This window comes from Eleutherodactylus coqui, chromosome 3, assembly GCF_035609145.1.
Source record: "Eleutherodactylus coqui strain aEleCoq1 chromosome 3, aEleCoq1.hap1, whole genome shotgun sequence".
NCBI classification, from domain to species: domain Eukaryota; kingdom Metazoa; phylum Chordata; class Amphibia; order Anura; family Eleutherodactylidae; genus Eleutherodactylus; species Eleutherodactylus coqui.
The window spans coordinates 196,473,401-196,485,202 of NC_089839.1; the positions used below are offsets into that span (position 1 = coordinate 196,473,401).

An 11,802-nucleotide genomic window follows, 5' to 3' on the forward strand; every position below is an offset into this window, starting at 1 on the left:
CTATTGGGCCGCCTCTAAATGGGATAAAAGATGTGATACAGGCGGGTATGGAGGTTCTAGTATCCTGTTGTATCACCTCTAGCTTGGATACAAGATGTGATGTGGGCGTGCATGGAGGCTCTAGTACCCCGTTGGGCTGCTTCTAGCTTGGATGTAACATGTGATACCTGAGGAAATGGAGGCTCCAGTACTCTGGCTGCTTCAAGCTTGGATACAAGATGTGCTACAGGCATGGAGGCTCTAGTACCCTGTTGGGCTGCCTGTAGCTTGGATGCAAAATGTGATATTTGGGCATGCTGACTCTAGTACGCTGTTGTACAGCTTGGATACAAGATGTGATATGGGTGAGCATGCAGACTCTAGTAGCCTGCTGGGCCGCTTCTAGCCTAAATGGAACATGTGATACAGGCGGGCATGGAGGCTCTAGTACCCTGTTGTGCCACCTCTAGCTTGGATGCAAGATGTGATATGGGCGGGCATGGAGACATACAGGTTCTGTATGGTATCCTGCAGCATATTGCTCCACATTTGCTGTAACTGAGTCTTTAGAAAACTCAAAGGCTGTCCAAGTTGGCATCCCAGATAGTCCCATACATGTTCTACTGGTGATAAATCTGGCAACTCGGCAACCACAGAAGTCTGACAATGTTGTGGGGACATTCCTGTGACCCCCTTGTGTGTGCGGCCAAGCATTATCCTGCTGAAAAAATGCCTCTTGGAAGCTGCCATGAGAGGAACACATGTGGGTGCAGGATGTCCTAACATATCGCTGAGCTGCCATTGTCCCTCGTATCACTACTAGGGGGGACTAAGTGTCGTATGCGATGTCCCCCAGACTATCACTCAAGCAGGGGGCAGTGTGCATTCCACAGCAAAGGCAGGATGGAGGCGCTCACCCCAAGGTCTCCCAGTTTTATCACTCATGATAACACTGTAAATGGAGGCGATGGTGGGTGTCAAAGGCAGTACATGTAATGGGCGACATGAGACCAAATGTCCTTCAGCCAAGTTCCTAGAAATGGTTCCGACAGACACAGGGGTGTAATGATGGGGCTACCTGTCTCTGGATGGTGGACAACCAAACAGATTGGAGCTTGTCGGACGATCAGAAGATCCTCTCTACTGGTTGTCTGTCGGGGTCCTGAGCCCGGTTGCCTTGTGTGCCCTCACGCATCCACTGTTCCCAACACTTCCTAACAGTCTGGTCAGAATGGCCCAGGTGGCAGCAATTCGTCGATACGACCATCTATCTTCTCCCATCCCTGTAATGCGCCCCTCTCAGACTCTGGTAACGGGGTGACATCTCTTCTCTGTGTTGTAGAGGCATCTACTGGTCAACAAGCTCTACACAAGCAGAAGAAGAGGTCACTGCACACAAGGAGCCTCTGAGAGCCTTTTATAGGCCAAGGGGGGAACCACTTTTAGGGCCTCAGATAGCACGATGGTTCATCTAATCATCCCACAACTTTAATCATTTGTATATCTGCCTGAGATGTAACTGCATGCTGAGTTTTGTAGCAAAAACAACAACTTTATCTAGGTGTTGGATTTTTTATGACTAAGAGTGTAATTATGCCCTGGCCTACTTTATGGCATGGTCAGTATAGTCTGTGGGCTGCAGATGATGGGAGTTCCATGCAGAGAACACCTGACACATGAGCAGGAAGCTATGATTACTGTCGCTCCTCCACATAATGTTTACAGAGTTTGAGCTGGAAGCTGCCAACATGTAGGTTTGAGCCAGCCCCGCACCACGCTCACCTAGTGGCACATTCCATGAGCTCTAGTGCCCGTTCTTGTCTGGACTTGATCTTTGAGAATGGGGACATGAAGTAGTTTATCATTGAGTTCAACAATTTTTAATGTGCAAGCCAAGTATTTATACTCATGCAGAGTTAAAGGAGTTTACTGGGACTAAAAGAGAAGCAGAAAATGGTAGAAAAAAATTATGCAGTACTATAACCTCTGCAATGGCTGCTCCAATCCCAGAAGAAGCTGCAGCAGTCATGTGCCCTTCATTGTGCACGTGACTGCTCAGCCAATCAGAGGCTTTAGAGGTCCTGTGCCATTCATAGCAGAATCCCGGCAGAAGCCTGTGATTGGCTGCGTGGTCACATGCACAACGTACAGCATGTGACCACTGCAGCTTCCTCGACAATTAGAATGGGACGGCAGCACCTGCGCTGGACCTGGGGGCCATTTGAGAGGTGAGTATGGCTTATGTTATACATCTGGAACTAATTAGACTAATTAGCCATTTCAATGTTTGTTGCACGCAATGAATATATCATGCAGGAATGAAAAGTATAAAAAAAAATATGCATGCAATCTGCAGTGTTTCTGCTGTGTGTGAACATACCTTTTACCGTAGGGAGTATTAGAATAGAGAAATTAGATTGGAAGCTCTGGGTAAAAACTTCCCTTCAAGTGGTATCAAATTAAAACTTTCCAAATGCTCCTGCAGCCTGTAACATAGTAACATAGTATGGTAGGCCAAATGAAGACAATGTCCATCTAGTTCAGTCTGTTTCACCCCCCTCCCTCTTGTGGGTCCAGAGGAAGGCGAAAAAAAAACCAACAAACCAATTTAGTGAGTAGTGCAATTGTAGGTAGAGATGAGCGAACGTACTCGTTTCGAGTACTTACGCACCCGAGTACCGCCATTTTCGAGTACTTCAGTACTCGGGTGAAAAGATTCGGGGGGCGCCGGGGGGCGGGGAGAGGCGTGGCGGTGCGGGGGTAGCAGCGGGGAACAGGGGGGAGCCCTCTCTCTCTCTCCCTCTCCCCCCCACTCCCCACTGCTACCCCCCGTGCCGCCACGGCGCACCCCGAATTTTTTCACCCGCGTACGGAAGTACTCGGAAATCGCGGTATTCGGGCGAAAAAGGGGCGTGGCCGAGCACGTTCGCTCATCTCTAATTGTAGGGTTAAATGACCAGTCTGTGTGTGCTATGTGATGTCATCAGACCTGATCCATGGATCCGCTTAGGGTGCAGACCACCTATTTACATTCCCCGATGTCAAGGATGACAGAGGATATTAAAGGGGTTTTCTGAGTTTTTACAATCACCGGCCCATTTCCCTTCGCAGGTCTTGTTGGACTGGGTGCAAGAATGTTCCATTTTGGACATGTGACAAGATAGCCAATCACTGTCCTCACAGGTGACCTCCCAACCATAATGATATCACCGCACAGTGCAAGAAGACCGAGCAACACATTAGGGGGCACCAAAATAATTCTGTACATCTACCCTGAGGCTGGTACTGTTTGCATTATTTTTCCAACCAGTGGTTGCCTGAAATGCCCAAAATTGGGCTGTTAAAGCTAGCCATTCTCGCCCGTATTTGGCCATCTTAATGTGGCTGACTACGGATGCAACTTTTCTGTCTTTAGTTACCTTATGAAGAGCAGCTCTAGAGCACAAACTGCTGCTCTATGAAATGAAATACTGTGCAAATTAAAAGAACACATTGAATTGATAGGGTACATTCTGATCCGCCCACAAAATGACTCCCCGCAGCGCTGACAACAATAGCGCTCTAAAGGTATGACCTATTTATAGTTTTCTGCGTTTCGTTTTTCAACGTCTTCCCACAGCCGCGGTGATGAGTGAACCTGATCCAGAAATCAGGAACATAAAGGGCCCCTATTGTTACCTCGCCTTATTCATCCTCCTGCTGCAGTTTGATCTTAAGGAGGCGCGTTTATGCTTTGCCGTAATGTTTATTCGCACATTTCCTGAGGCTGAGATGACATAACGCTGCAACAGCTCCGCTGCGCTCACATAATAATTACAGACAACTCTCTGCTGAACTAAGCTAAAGCCACTTCTCCTAACACAGTGATGATAATTGGATCGGATGGCTGAAGCTACAAGTGATATCATTACTCACAAAACACCCTATAGGAGCCGCGCCGCGATCTGCTTATAATATAGGAAACCTTAGTAGACGTAAAGCTCCACCATTCATCCCCGTTGGCTTCAGAGCTTAAAAATGCATCCTCCTTGCAACACGTCTTTATCGCCTTCTTAAAAAAAATAAAATCAAAAAGTGGTCATAAATAGAGATGAGCGAGTATACTCGCTAAGGCTAACTACTCGAGCGAGTAGTGCCTTAGCCGAGTATCCTCCCGCTCGTCTCTAAAGATTCGGGGGCTGGCGGGGGGTGGGGAGCAGTGGGGGAGTGCGGGGAGGAACGGAGGGGAAATCTCTCTCTCCCTCTCTCCCCCCTGTTCACCGGCGCAACTCACCTGTCACCCGCGCCGGCCCCCGAACCTTTACAGACGAGTGGGAGGATACTCGGCTAAGGCACTACTCGTTCACTGCACCTGCGCAGGGGTGGTCAGAGGCAGTACTGGAACACAGGAGAAGTAGCCTCTAAACTGCTATTTCCTGGCGGGAATAAGCTAATGAGCGAGGATCTTGAGCAGCGGACCCCTGTCGATCATCTATTGATCACCTATCCTGAAGTCTCGGACGACCGCTTTAATAGGAAGGGGGGCATATAAAAAAAATGAGCATCTCAAAGTAGTTTTTGCCTTCCTCTGGATCAATACATATTCATCAAAGCAATTCTATTAAGTCATATGCACATCATAAAGGTGCCTCCTTTCTACTAGCCAGAGCGGAGAACCACCAACAAAGGCCGGATCAGCCTATAACATGTTTGGACACTCATTTTAATGGCCAGCCTGCAGCATTTTGCGACTACAATGCTTGACTGATTGCCAAGACCTTTGAAGCCAAACCTGCGGCGATCAATCTGAAATGATGAGTCAACCCCTTTAATTCTTCAGATTTTGTATAGGAAGATTACGGAGCACATAAAAGCTGCCGTAAAGTGAAGATATTGGTCAAAGGTTAAAAAGAAGAGCAATAAGAGATTATATGTTCATGGCTGGATACGGCACTCTACAATACGCCTTGGGAACAGAATAAACAGCAATGATCTGTTCACAGTGCTGTCAGGATAAGCAGCTTTCGGTACGGGCTTTAAATGTCTCCCTGAATGCGGTCAAGTGGGGAAACCTTCCTGTCTTCGTATAGAGATGGAGCCGCGGGATGCCATATTACCAGATATACCGAGGGGACAAGTAACATCCTCCTCATATTGAGCGTCACTACTTTACATCCAGGTACCTGATGAACAGGTTTAATGACAGCGAGTGGTGTCAAAGGTCACAGCTGATGTATGCCAACATGCTAATCCCTGGCAGGCGCTAGAATAGTAGGGATCACTGGGCGTCCAGGTGTCAACGTGTCATTTACCAGGTGCTTTTCTAGAACCTCGAGTGTCCGAGATCGCTGCCTTACAAGAATCCCAAGACTCAAAGAGTTACTTGGGTTCAAAGTGTGGCTTTTGTAGTGTGCGCTATTCTTGCACATCTCCTTGTGCTTTCACACGTGCGGTTTTACATGCCAAAGTCAGCAGTGGATACATAAAGGGATTATAGAGGAAATTGCTTTTTTCAATTTACTTCTACTTTTTAAAAACTGTATCAAGATGCACGTGTGAAAGCGAGTTACGTTTCCCGTATGCACGCGGCTTGGGACATTTAAAAAAGGCAGTTTCTCAAGTTATGATGTCCATAGGAACTATAACCGGATGAGATTTGGACCAGCTCTCCCTTCGTAATCTGTAGCTGGTCGCGCTCATAAGTGCTGACTGGTTCCCTTTAAGAGCTGTTTATTCAGAACTGTTCCAGAGTGCTGCTGTTCTAGAACCTCAAGTGTTAGAGTGCTGCCATTCTATAACTACAACTATAAGGCCGGCCGTATATGCAATTGCGTATGCCTTAGTGCAGCTTTTTTTTTTATCTATAAGGCCTCTTTCACACAACCATATGCGTTTTTGCGTTTGCCACAATGCAACGTAAAATTGCATGACAGAAGAATTGCCGCGATCAAGTCCCGATCTTAATTAGCGTATTATCGGCCATTCACACGAGCGGCTGCAAAAAAATACGCTGCAGCGTGGAAATGCTGTGATCACCAGAAATCCTCAGAACCTGACTACTAATGCTTTAAAGCCGGCTGTCTTCTTTTCTCAGCGTTGGACGCAGGAAAACTCCCTCCCCTTTTTTTTCCAGCTCCCATAGAAATCTATGGAAGCTTCCAGCGTATCTCAAGACCAATCTCTTGACACAGCGTAAAAAAATGGTCGCCGTTTTCAGTCGCCGATGACCTATTTTTCGTGGGACAATTTTTTTATGCGCTGAAAAATCGCTCATCTGAATCAATACATTGGAATCCAGTGCTTCAGATGGTCGTAATTTATGGACGTGGCTACAATAGCTGTGCATATACGGTCGGGTATATACAGTGATAAGGATTTTTGTGCGTGTGTCGGCGTATTTTACTGTACTCTTGCTGCCTGCTTGGCATGTTTTTTTGCGCATCAGGCACAAACACCGATTGAAATGTCTAATTCATTCCAGATGTGTTCCTTTCCCAGCGAAATTACGCAATGTTTCTTGCATCTCCTAGCGTATTGCGCACATTTGTGCACTCTGCATTGACATCTATGGGGACCTTTGGTGCACAAATACGCAGAAAAATAAAATATTGTTTTTTGTGACTGAAACGCGTGCGCCAAAATATGAAGATGTGAATGAAGCTATTGTATCTATTCTCTGCGGATTGCACGCGTAAATACGTCCGTGTGAAGCTGGCCTTGCTTTTCTGCAACATGAGAGTGATACTCTTATGGAATTCTAAGGATCAAAATATCCCTTTCCTTGAACCCCGTTTTTAACTGTTGTGCTTTTTAAACCCCACGTCTCAATGAGTTGCTGTTCTAGAATCACAGTTGCCAGTGTACTGCTTTACTAGAACCCAACCTTCTGTGTGTTGCTTTTCTAGAACCTTGGGGGGTCATTGTGCTGCTTTCCAGAACCCAACGTATCAGTGTGCAGTTTACTAATCCCCACTGACTACATTTGTTAATGTGTTGCTCTTCTGGAACCCCAAGTCTCAGTATACTGCTTTACTAGAACCCAAACATCAGTGTGTTGCTTTTCAAATGTCATTGTGCTGTTTTCCAAGCAGCGTGTTGATTTATAGAACCCCATCTGTCAATGTGCTGCTTTTCTGGAACCCTGAGTATCAGTGTGCCGCTCTTATAGTGTCCCAGCAATCAGTCACCTACTCTCCAATGACTGCAATTCTCAATATGCTATTGTTGTAGAACCCCAAGTGTCAATGTGCTACTGTTCTAGAAGCCCAATTGTCAGTATACTGCTTTACTAGAACCCAAATTTCAGTGCATTGCTTTTCTAGAACCTCATGGATCATTGTGCGGCTTTCCAGAACTCCAAGTATCAGTATGCTGCTTTTCGAGAACCTCAAGTATCAATGTACTACTTTTCTAGAACCTAAAGTGTCAGCATCCTGCTGTAGCAAAACCCAAACTTCAATGTGTTGGTTTTCTAGAACTTCATGTGTAATTGTGCTGTTTTTCTGAAATCCTAAGTATCCGTTTGCAGCTCCTTTACTGTCCCAGCAATAAGTTGACTAATCCCCAATGAATTATCAATGTATTACCATTCTAGAATCCCAAGTATTAAAACACTGCTTTACTAAAATCCAAACTTGTGTGTCGCTTTTTCTAGAACCTCAAGTGTCATTGAACTGCCTTCCAAAACCCCAAGTATCTGTGTGATAATTTTCTAGATCTCAAGTGTCGTTGTGCTGCTTTTCTAGAACCCAAAGTGTCAGTACACTGCTTTCCTAGAACCCAGACTTCAGTGTGCTGATTTTCTAAAACCTCAAGTCTGAATATCTGGAACCCAAAGTATCATTGTGGAGTTCTTCTAGCGCCCTAACAATCAGTCTACTCCTCTCCAATTTCTGCAATCATCAATGTGCCATTATTCTAGAACCCCAAGTGTCAGTCTGCTATTTATATAAGACCCCCATAAAATATGGTTCCTGGTAAAACATGCCCCTCAACCATGCTGTCACTTTCATCACTTCGCAACTTCAAAATGACTATTCCTCTTAGCATCACTGGCAAGACAAGCGTGGCGGCACACGTTCTCACACCTTATATAAACAGCAGCCACATCAGAACACATGTAGACCTCACATTCGCTAGCACCATATCCATAGTCCCCAAGAACCGCAGCTACAGGAGGGTTAATTCTTTCCATGTTGCTAGTCAGTACAGGCGATCCTTACGGAGGAGACGCGGACATAGAACCATCTGTATGAATGAGCCCTATCCCGAGATCAGTCGTAATGTCAACAGCAAAGCACATATCAGTGAGCTTAGCAGAGCTGAGTTTGTCGCTTGGCACAGCTCATTGTGGCTTGAGGTAGGATTTCAGGTAAAACCTGCTGCATTATCTCAGAGATTGATCACTATGCACAAACAATGCAGCTCCAAAACAGAAAATTCAGCGCTACGTAGAACTCGGTTGAGTCTTACCTTTTTCTAGAACGCAGTATCCTCCTCTCTGCGGTGAGATTCATAGGAATCCTGATGTATGTGGATGAAGAATGCTAATTCCTCAAATGACAGCAGATGAATGAGGCTCCTGGCGTACGGTTCTCGAATCCTACGTCTGACTGTTCTTCTTCCTCCCTCCAAGTGGCTTCAATAATCTGCATGGAGCGTAATAAAGCTCAGGGTTACACCTCCAAATCTGACCGAGCCAAAAAAAAAAAAAAACCTCTGCTCAAGAACTGCCTCGTTCCTGCTCAGCCACTTTTTAACCTCCTCTATTTGCATGCCAGGAAGAACAAGGAGCAAATACTCCTGGAAAGTGGTGGAGGAGCCTGGCAGCGGGCGGGAGACCGCCGCAGGACGCTTTTCTTTTGGGGGTTTTTTTCCCTTTGTTATTCTACTGGGAAAAAGATCTATGAAAAATGCAGCAGCGACTCCCAAATTCATCGAGCATATCGTGATCAAAGACGGACAACAATCCCCACTTTCCGTTCGCCGCAGCCCGGAACATCATTTAACATCATCTATGACGGATTTAGTCCTTTGTAAGGGACAGAAACTTGGAGGTGATTGGAAGGAAGGAATGTAGCGAGATCTGCGCCAGGGTTCCTAGTCTGAAGAGGTAGAAATACGTGGAATGAAACGCGTCGGAATAAGCCGTAGGGGATGCATGAAGTAAGGGCTCTGTTTGGGACTCCTGGTGCAAGGCCGTTCCTAAAGTTCTGGGTTAAAATAGCGCAGTATGCTGCACTGCAGATGTGCAGGGTGAGGCAAAAGTCTGGACACACTGGTTGAATTGGTGTAATAATGAGAAAATTGACCTGCGATGAGTGAAAATATTAATGGGGAGAAAAGCTGCATTTTTGGGGGGGAAGGAGACTCTTCAGTGGCAATTTTGAACTCCATCATATTGAATTTAGCTGAGGTTTTTCAAATGCGAAGGGGGGCATATGATTAGAGATGAACGAACGTACTCTGTTCGGGTGTTTTTGCACTCAAGCACCGCTTTTTCGAGTAACTGACTACTCGGACGAAAAGATTCGGCGTGGTGGAAGCTCTCTCTCTCCCCCCCCCCCCCACTCCCCTCTGCTCACCCCCGGCGCCCCCCGAATCTTTTCGTCCGAGTAGTCAGTTATGTGGAAAAAGTGGTGCTTGAGTACAAAAACACCCGAACCGAGTACGCTCGCTCATCTCTACATATGATATATCAGTCTTGGCTAGAATTTACCCCAAAACACTCTGGAAGTGTCAGTTTTGCCCTATTTGTACTTCTTAAATGAGGATAAATCTGTGCCTTTTGCCAATGATGGCTCACTTAAGTACTGCCAGATGTTGCAGGATACCATATTGCCATCTGTGCTCAATGAGAACAGCGAGTTCTCATGTTACTTTCAACAGGATGGCGCACCTCCGCACTTCGCTATGGCGGTACGCAGATGGTTGGATGTACAATTCTCTGGGCACTGGATTGGGCGCAGAGGTTCAGTAGAATGGCCGCCAAGGTCGCTGGACTTAACAACGTTGGACTTTTACGTCTAGGGCCATTTGAAGGCCCTTGTGTACGCGGAAAAAATCTGCCCTATGGGTTATCTGATATGGTGAATCCTAGAGTGTTGTGAAGAAATATCACCTGCAGATCTTCAGCGCGTTCACGAAGACTGGATTAAATGTTTAATCATGTGCATCCGGCGGAACAGTGGACACATTAAATACGTCATGTAAAGCACTTTGACCCCACTTACCTCCTATAGTCTCAGGACGGCTTCAAGACGAGCGTATGCACAAATATGCTTGCCTAAGCACGCTTTTGTGCACCTCCCATAGACTTCTGTGGGGCCCTTCATGCGCAAATATTCAGGAAAATAGAACGGGTCCAAATTTTTCGTACGCGCAAGAAAAGGGAACGAGAACAAACCCCTTGAAATCAATGGGCTCTATTTTCTGTGTTTTGCGTGCGCCTCGGCTTTTCTTACTATACTATTTCTACACACAAGGGCATGGGCATTTGCACGCGGGAAATAAATAATCACCAATTGAAATGACTAATTCGTCTAATGAGTTCCAGATGTGTTCTTTTTACTGCGCAATTACGCAGTGTTTCACGCAACTCCTAGTCGATTTAGCGCCCATTTGAGCATCCCCATTGACTTCTGTGGGGACTTTTGCTGCACAGGAAAATAGAGCATGCTGCATTGTCTTTTTTTTCTTCTTCTTATGTGTCTGAAATGTGCAGGAAATATACGTGCATGTGATGGCGGTGTCACACGGACGTGTTTGCATAAGTTAAATCTGTGCGCACTAAACACAAAGAATAGTATTTGTTGATTTCAATGGGTTCGTTCTCATTTTCCTGTGTTTTGCGCCGCAAAAGTGCCATGGACGTCTATGGTAGGTGAGAAAATACGCAAGGGGAAGGGTGTGACACTGCGCAAAATGCAGGAAAAGAAGACAGCCGGACCTTATTAAACTTAAATAGCCATTAAAATCGTGCACGAAAATTAATGTGCGCAGAACACGTGAAAAACGCTGATTATGTTCCTCCACAAACCTAGTTCATGCACAAATACCCTGCTGTGCTGCGGCCACCCTGAATAAACCCATTATAATCAATGGGTTGTCTTCTGTACAGATAAGATATCATCATTTTAGGTGCAAATCCCCCTCCGCCCTTGTAACCACACGGATGTGTCACACATGTAGCATGCTGAGGACAGAACAGCTGGCCCATTTATCAGCAGCTGTGGCAAATGCTTGGACTCATCACCCAGTAGTCAGAGTGGTTTTATGTACAAGTGCCGCACACACAGATACATACTAATGGGATTGCACATGACTTTTAGGTTTCAGACGAGTATATTATAAGTCGTCTGTAATACGGATCCGTAATCCATACGTGTTTCAGAAAAAATGGGTCATGCTGATACATAGATTTATATTCACTCCATTTTGGGCTACAGTCACATGGGCGGGTGCGATATCGGGCCGAGAAACTCAGCCTGGTATCGCGCTTGCCAATGTGTGTTTTTCATGGCGGGGCAAAGTGACAGTGAACAGTGACAGCAGCGTTGTCCGAAGGGAAATTGCCAGTGGGAGCGGGGTTGGAACGGTGACAGCAGCGGGGTTGGAGGGGACATTGACAGCGGGACAATTCCACCAGCAGGTCGGGAAGGCAGATGACAGCAGGACGCTGAGATCCGCGGGGTTGGGAGGGAACACTGACAGCAGTGTGGTCCGGAGGGGAGATGGGAGCTGAAACCCGGAGATGGCAGTGCAGCGGGGATCGGGAATTGTGACAGCTGCAGGGTCGGCACTGAGAGCAGCGGGTTTGGGGGGGGTAGATGACAGCAAGACACA

The 11,802-nt window shown here is 46.4% G+C and overlaps 1 protein-coding gene across 1 annotated transcript in view; it reads right to left on the bottom strand.

Moving 5' to 3' along the window:
• PRRT3 (proline rich transmembrane protein 3) overlaps positions 1-8,636 on the bottom strand; it is a 67,796-nt gene extending 59,160 nt beyond the window's left edge. Inside the window, exon 1 of the mRNA XM_066596756.1 lies at positions 8,431-8,636. The gene's annotated coding sequence lies outside the window, so the exon portion shown is untranslated. The remainder of the gene's footprint in view (positions 1-8,430) is intronic.
• Positions 8,637-11,802: the final 3,166 nt, after the last annotated feature.